The 7,334-nt window shown below is 38.6% G+C and overlaps 1 non-coding gene across 1 annotated transcript; it reads left to right on the top strand.

Annotated features, from left to right (window-relative positions):
* Window positions 1-6,536: 6,536 nt before the first annotated feature.
* LOC132032240 (small nucleolar RNA R71) lies at window positions 6,537-6,642 on the top strand. Its single transcript, XR_009408387.1, has one exon. It is a non-coding gene; the product is annotated as a small nucleolar RNA R71 (small nucleolar RNA).
* Window positions 6,643-7,334: the final 692 nt, after the last annotated feature.

The following is a 7,334-nucleotide window of genomic DNA, read 5'->3' as shown; positions in this document are numbered from 1 at the left end:
GATTCATGTCTATAGTTCAGAAAGATAGTATACAATCCCAGAATACAGTCAGCTGAGGAGGAAAGTTGGAAATAACCTTATGTTTCACTTTAGTACTTAGAGAAAAATTAGAGAATATGATGCTAGCAAGTGGTTAACAGAAGCCTAGTAAGTAAGTTTGAGTAGATACAGTGAATTAGAAATTTTTAGCAGAGTTAGTAGAAGTATGATTTGAGTTACTTAGTCAAGTTAACACTAGTGAGTGGGTAACCGTTTGAATACACCAAAGGCGTATTAGAACCCAAAGGGTTTAAGTTAAATTCAAGGTATAGAAATTGGTGAAAGAAGAAACCCATTCATCTAAGTAATCCAGTTTTCCCAGTAAGTAAGACTTGCTTGAAGTAAGCCAAAGAAATGAGTTGTCAGTATTTTAGAGGAAATTAGTGGAACCACTAGATTATCACTTATCGCTAACTCGAGGGATCCACAGGCTTTAAACGTTAGCTTTTGAAATAAGGGGGAGATCGTGTGACAAGGTGCCGATATAGACTATGTGTTTCGTAAGTTGATGGGTGTTAAGGATATTATGTCAGAGGATTACAGTTTCATGTAGCCAAGATAAGGTGCGAAGAAGGCGATCTTTGTCATGCCCGTTGAGATCAAGTACTAGGTAATTATGTTATGAGATAAAGTTCTAGATCGAATAGCGGGTTTTAAGGGTGTAACGGTTCCAATTCTAGAGTAATTCATGACTATGTGGTACTAATGCCCAGACGTACTCTACTCGTGCCTTTCGTACCTATATCATGCCCATGTTAGAGCTTTACCCTCTACGATTAAGATACAAGAATTAAGACTATATATAATACTAAGCTATGCAAGGGAATGTCCTTTCATGTTTCGCACATTAGGTTGTGCTCATGCCTAGAGTTAAAAACTGCGTTCATGGCCCACTTATTTATCGTGCTTTTATACCCATGTCCACGTTCTAACTTCTAAGTGATTTTTGAATGTGATGGTGATTTTGATAAGGATCAGGAAGAATGTAATGTCAACGTTTAAAGACAAAAAAGCCTATGTGATCTACACCTATCCCTTGAATAAGAGGAGAATGCCTAAGGTAAATGTCTTATTCAGACCCCAATGATTTTGCTACCCACGTTGCCACATACTTATACCCCAATTCATTTCTTCATGCATCCCACTTGTAGCGGTATCGTAACAATGTTTGTGAGATCATGATGAATGACCTACCCCCGATTCTACGTAACTCATGCTTATGTTCCTCTGGTTACTGTTTTAAAGCAGCTCGTAGCTTGGCACAAAGGATGCCATTTTCTTTTCCGAAGTACCTATGCCCTGTTTAAGTTCAAGGTGACTTTCTACTTATGCCTTAGGTGCTTGACGAACGAATTATTCATTCCTATGATCCTTTCCTTCATGAGTCTTATTTTATAATGAGGGTGTCGACTTACAGTAATAAGAGTAAACTATATTGAACTATGTCCCATTCTGTAAATATAGCTAAGTTCCAAAGGTGATATCTTATCCATCCCTATGTCTCTAAGTACTCAAGAGTGAAACCTACAACTTATACTCCATGCAAGTCACACTTAAGTCTTATTCACACTTCAGTATTCATGACCTAATGTCCAAATGTCAGGGTATGTAGCTTCGAAGTACTTATGTAAACGCCGTGTTTCTCATACCGCATGCCATGCTACTCATGTATTCATTTTTTATGCCATATTAATCCCGTTTCCATGTATGTTCCATGTTACGTCCTTCCGTTTGATGTATACATGCCACGTTTATGTTCTAAGACAAAGTGCCTCCTATGATTCGGACGAATGATTCCTCGCTCTCAATCCTTTATCATCCGCTCATGATAATAAGCAAGGTATGCCAAGGTATTCCTATATATGTTTCAGAGCAAACAAGAGTTCCTTTCCTTCACCCTATGGTGCTTCAGGAGTATTCTACTCAGATTCGATGTATTCATGTCATGCCTATGCTAGACCTTTATGAATACGTAGGTAGGATGATATTCCTATTATATGACTCAAATCTGTCTTATTCGCACCGAATTGCGCTCAATTTCAAAGCCTAAGTCGTACTCATATCTTATTTGTCAATCGTGATGGTGATATATGAACATCTATTGTCAAGCCTCTAAGTGTTCAGATCTCATCTCCGCTCATCATACAAATCCCCTGTTGTAACAATCATGTTTTCGACATTCAGATCTCATGTTATGATATCCCTGTTTACATGTATTCGTATCTCATGGCAGTTTAGCACTCATGTATTCATGCCAGAGAGTTTTCATGTATTTATGTCCAATGTCATGCTCTTCAAGCCCAGATAATCATGTAATGTTCGTGCCTATTTTCCAGTACTCATGTCATTCGTGCCTACGGATTCTCTTCCAAACTCCATATATAGTAATCATGTATCATTCAGCCAATACCCGTGTGTCAGGCCAGCTCAGTATTCATGTTAGCCACATTCAAGATTCAGAAATCTCGTTATGTCACATCATGCGGAATAAGATACCCTGTGAGTTGTGTGTTGGTACTTTAGTTAGCTGGCAGGCGTTTGAGAAATGTCGTGAGGGTCTGAATTATGAAGGAAGTCCTGCCATAAAATTTTGTAGATTCCGTTGTTAGTAGTGATTCTTAACCTCTATTCATAAATCAAGGACAGTTGTGTCACGATTGTCATTCAGGTATGTACGACTCAGTTTCATGCTCCCATGTATGTTTCTATGTAATGACATATTCAGTTCTCATGATCCATGACCATGTTCCCACGTAGTCAAGTTGAGATTTTATGTTTATGTCATGTTTCTTCACGTTCATGCATTCAACCAATGTCCAGTCCCATTCTTAACCAAGACCCATCATTCGAGGACGAATGATCCCAAGGGGAGATATTGTAACATCCTGTAAATTCAAATTAGGTGTTAATGTATGAATCTAGTATAAAGATGATATTTTAGCTATACGAATCCATTTGGGATGAATTCGGGTGATAAACAGTCGTTTTGAAGTCAAATCAAAAAGTGAAGTTCTTAAGGCCTTCTAAATTCGTCTAAATCTAAGACAGTCTGTACTTATGGCTAGTTTTTGGGTACTTTCGTTAGGAATTTGGAAAAAATTCCTTCTTTAAAGTTGTATATCATTGAAAGAACTTTCCAACGGTATATTATGTAGGTTATCCAGACATCCATACAAAGAGTTATGGCCATTTTACTAAAGGTGGCAGAGCTGAATCTTCATTCATGGCCAGTTTTCGAGAACTTTCGTTATAATTTGGGAAAACTTCCTTCTTGAAAGTTTTAGATCTTTGAAATATATTTCCAAATGTATATTATGGAGGTCCAACGGACATTCATACAAAGAGTTATGGCCATTTTACTGAAAGGTAGTAGACCTGAATTTTCACTGGAAATTTCACCCAATGTACGCCCAAGGAGTGTTGGACGTACTTTCAAGTACGGGCCGCACATCCGAGGATGTACATTGCCTGTTTTTGGCAGAAAACTCTTTTAAAATGGATATGGTCATATTTTGTTCCCCTTTTTCATTCTCCCAAACCCTAAGGACGAAATTCTTCTCTCCCAAACTCAAGATACTCTAAGGTAAACCATTCTAAGTCATTCCAAGTTAATTCTAACATGTACCCATGATTACTAATCAAGAATTCATTATTCCTAACCTAAGATTTTCAAAAAAACCCACATAAAGATCAAGATTCTAGCTTTTGGAGTTCTTCTTCAAAGTTCAAGTTTTTATTCAAGTTTTGGAGCGATTAAGGTATGTAGAGTTACTATCTACGTGTGGGAACATCATTGTTCTTCCCCACGCCTCATAATCCATAAATTATGATTCTCTACGAAAACTAGGGTTTCTATACCATGCTCATGATAACCCTAGGTCTATGTCCATGATTATATTATGTATGAATTGTTATAGTTCCATCATTGAGTTCTTAATATTTCTTTATGATTATTAATAATCTGTCCGTAATCTATGAAAAACCCATATATCTCATTCCATGGGTTCATGCATGCTAGTTTATGATATATATTATGCTATTTTCAAGAAAATACTATACATGTTTTACAAGTTCATGCAAGCAAGCTATAATTCATGATATCCATGTACAAGCAAGTTATATTCATGAAAACCATGGGCACCAAGTGCCACTTATTTTACATGTTCATGCTTTAAAGATTTGAATAGTTAACCGAGAAGGCTCAGATACCCTGAAACTACGTAGCCACCGTAGGATAAGGGTTGTCAGCAAGGAGGCAACACCTTCATTATGCAGTTTGGATCCTTACATGCTTATTATTACTTAAATTTCATATTCCTGGCAAGATATGAGTGTTCTACTAGTAGGACGCAAGTACCAGATCATGTTGTCGATTATACTATAGCACTCCCCATGTTACAAGTTTATATATATATATATGTACATGTATTTCCATTGATATATATATATATATTTATATTTACTTATATGTATTCATGCTCATGTTCATGTCCAGGTTTTCAGTTTCACATCTTATCATGTTATTTCATGTCCCATGTTATTTCTTTCAGTTGTTTTACATACCAATACATTCAATGTGCTGACGTCCCCTTTCTATTGCCCAGGGGCCTGCATTTCACGATGTAGGTATTGATTGACAGGAAAGCAGATTTGCTCGTTAGGACATTGCTCGTATCAGCTTTTGGTGAGCCCCATCTCATTCGGGGTTGTGTCTTTACTTCTATTTATGTCAGTTATGCATTTAAGGTATGACGAGGGCCTTATCCGGTGTTTGTTTAGCGAACTCATGTGATTCGTGTCAGAGGTTTCATAGACTAGTCAGTTGTCATGTTCAGTTGAGTTAGTCTCAATGGCTATATTACCATAATTCCGCATTCAGAATATAATAATAATATTTTCAAACTTATGATTATTGAACTCCATGTTTTCACAATTCACGCATGTTTACTCTATATTCCGCATCAGTTCAAGTCCCATGTAGACTCAGCAAGTCATGTGGTTCGCGCGGTCACATGCAGCAAGGCACCGAGTGCCGTGTTACACCCAGGCCATGGTTCGGGGCGTGACATTAATACTCGCTCAATTATCACACAAAGCACAAGCAAAATCATGGTGCCCAACAAAACAAGGAATGGTGAACGTCCCAGGATCGCTCTTTTTCTGAACAATAGTAGTTGAGGTGATGGAACTCACAGTGTGAGTCAAACTCACGGTTTCATGTTGCACCGTTTTCTTCTTGGTCAGCAGGTCCTTCAAATATTTAGCAAAACCAGGCATCTCCTTGACAGCTTCCAAGAAGGGAAAATTTAGAGACAATTGCTTTAGCTGATCATAAAATTTTTCGAACTTAGCATCTTCCTTCTTCTTCACCAACCTCTGAGGAAAGGGAGGTTTTGATTTGAAAAGCTGAGTCAAAGGGCGGAGAGCCCCTTTCACAGTTTGCTTGCTCTTGTCATCAGCCTCCTTCAAAATCTCTAGAATATCAGCAACCTTCTTGTCCGTAGGATTCTCATCAACAATAATTTATGCTTCAGACTGCACCTCTTCTTCTTCGTCTATCGGCTCAAGCTCAACAACCTTCTTTTCAGAACCTTGGAGTATTTTACCACTCCAAGTACTAATGGAAAACACCCGATCTACACCACCTCCCCCATTCTTCGGATTTAGAATAGTGTCACTAGGAAGTCCTCCCTTTTTAGGAGGGTCTTTGCTCTCTAGCAATATCACGCATATGTGACTCTAACTTCTGAATGGTTGCTGTATGGGAACACACTGTCTCGGTCAGCCCAAATAAAGCCCTCTCAGACTTTGATTGATTTGCCAGAATCTTCTCAAGCATTACTTCAACCTTCGAACTACCTTGCTCGGTTGACTGCCCTTTCGGTGGTATATAAGGATTGGAACTCTTGTTCCCAAAATTGTTGCTGTTGTTGTAGCTCCCTTGGTTCGTACCACCATAATTATTATTGTAGTTCCCTGAGTTGTTGTTGTTATAAGTACCTTGACCTTGCTGAGGTCTCCATTGATTCTGATTCTGGTAACCACCTTGGTAGTTCTGTCTTTGATAACCCCCTTGAGGGTTATTCACATAGTTAGCATCTTCAATCTGCATATGAGGTCCCTCATGAAACGCACCCTCTTGGGTCTGGTAGATCCCTTTCGGCATACCTGCATCATCTTCACAAACATTCACCTTCTTAATCTGGGTTTCATCAAAAAAATTTGTTAGCAAGGAAATATTTGTTGCAAGCTCAGCCAATGTTTGCTGGGTATCTAGATTCTCCTTTACCATATTCTGGATCATAGCACTACCGTAAGGCACAACATCAGTATTGTTTGAGTGCTACGCCTGATTGTTGGTAGTCAGCCTGTTAAGCATGTTGGTCACTCGTCGATAAGATTTATTCATGAAACAACCATCAGCTGCATTGTTAGCAACTGATTGCGTCACTGGATCCAACCCTCGGTAGAACTTCTCCATTAATATGTTATCCGAAAAACCATGATTCGGAATCTTTTGCAAATACTCGTTGAATCTCTCCCAAGCTTCATATAACCGTTCCCTCGGCCGCTGCTTAAATTCATAGATCTTGTCACGAATCTCAGCCTTCTTGCTAGGAGGGTACCATTTCTTGAGAAAGACTGCTACCATCTCTGCCCATGTAGTAATAGAATTCCGGGGCAGCTTTTCGAACCATGCTCTTGCATCTCCAGCTAAGGAATATTTGAATAACCTCAGCCGAATATCATCTTATGGAACGTTGTTTTGGATATGATTAGCACACACATCCATAAAATTCTGCAAATGATGTTGAGGGTTATTCTCGGTAGAGTTTCGAAAGTAGCCCTCAAGCTTCAACAACTAGTATAGAGAGGAGTCAATTTTTAAGTTTGCAGCTCCACATCGAGGATGAACAATAGCAGATGCATAGTCCTGCTCCGGAATAAGATCAGCGAAGACATTTTCTTCATCTGATTCATTCGCCTGATTATTCAATCGATTCCCCTAGTTACCAACACGTTGGTTTTGATGATTCTAATTCGTGTTCACCTGGTTTACAAGGAATAGCAAACAAGGTGTGATGGAATAAGCAAAAGACTTCAATCAAAGAAAATACTATTTAGTAATTTCAAAACCGTATTTCCCGACAACGGCGCCAAAATTTGATACGCTCAAATTACACTTTTTAATGGCATAACGCGGACGTTGTCAAATATAGTAACCCAACAAGGTTGGGGTCGAATCCCACAGGGAATATGGTGTGAAAAGGTTACTAAACTCGTAGAATGCTTAA

Source organism: Lycium ferocissimum, chromosome 9, assembly GCF_029784015.1.
Source record: "Lycium ferocissimum isolate CSIRO_LF1 chromosome 9, AGI_CSIRO_Lferr_CH_V1, whole genome shotgun sequence".
Classification (NCBI taxonomy): Eukaryota; Viridiplantae; Streptophyta; class Magnoliopsida; order Solanales; family Solanaceae; genus Lycium; species Lycium ferocissimum.
The sequence above is the reverse complement of the archived record's forward strand: the minus strand, read 5'-3'. Positions and strand labels throughout refer to the sequence as shown.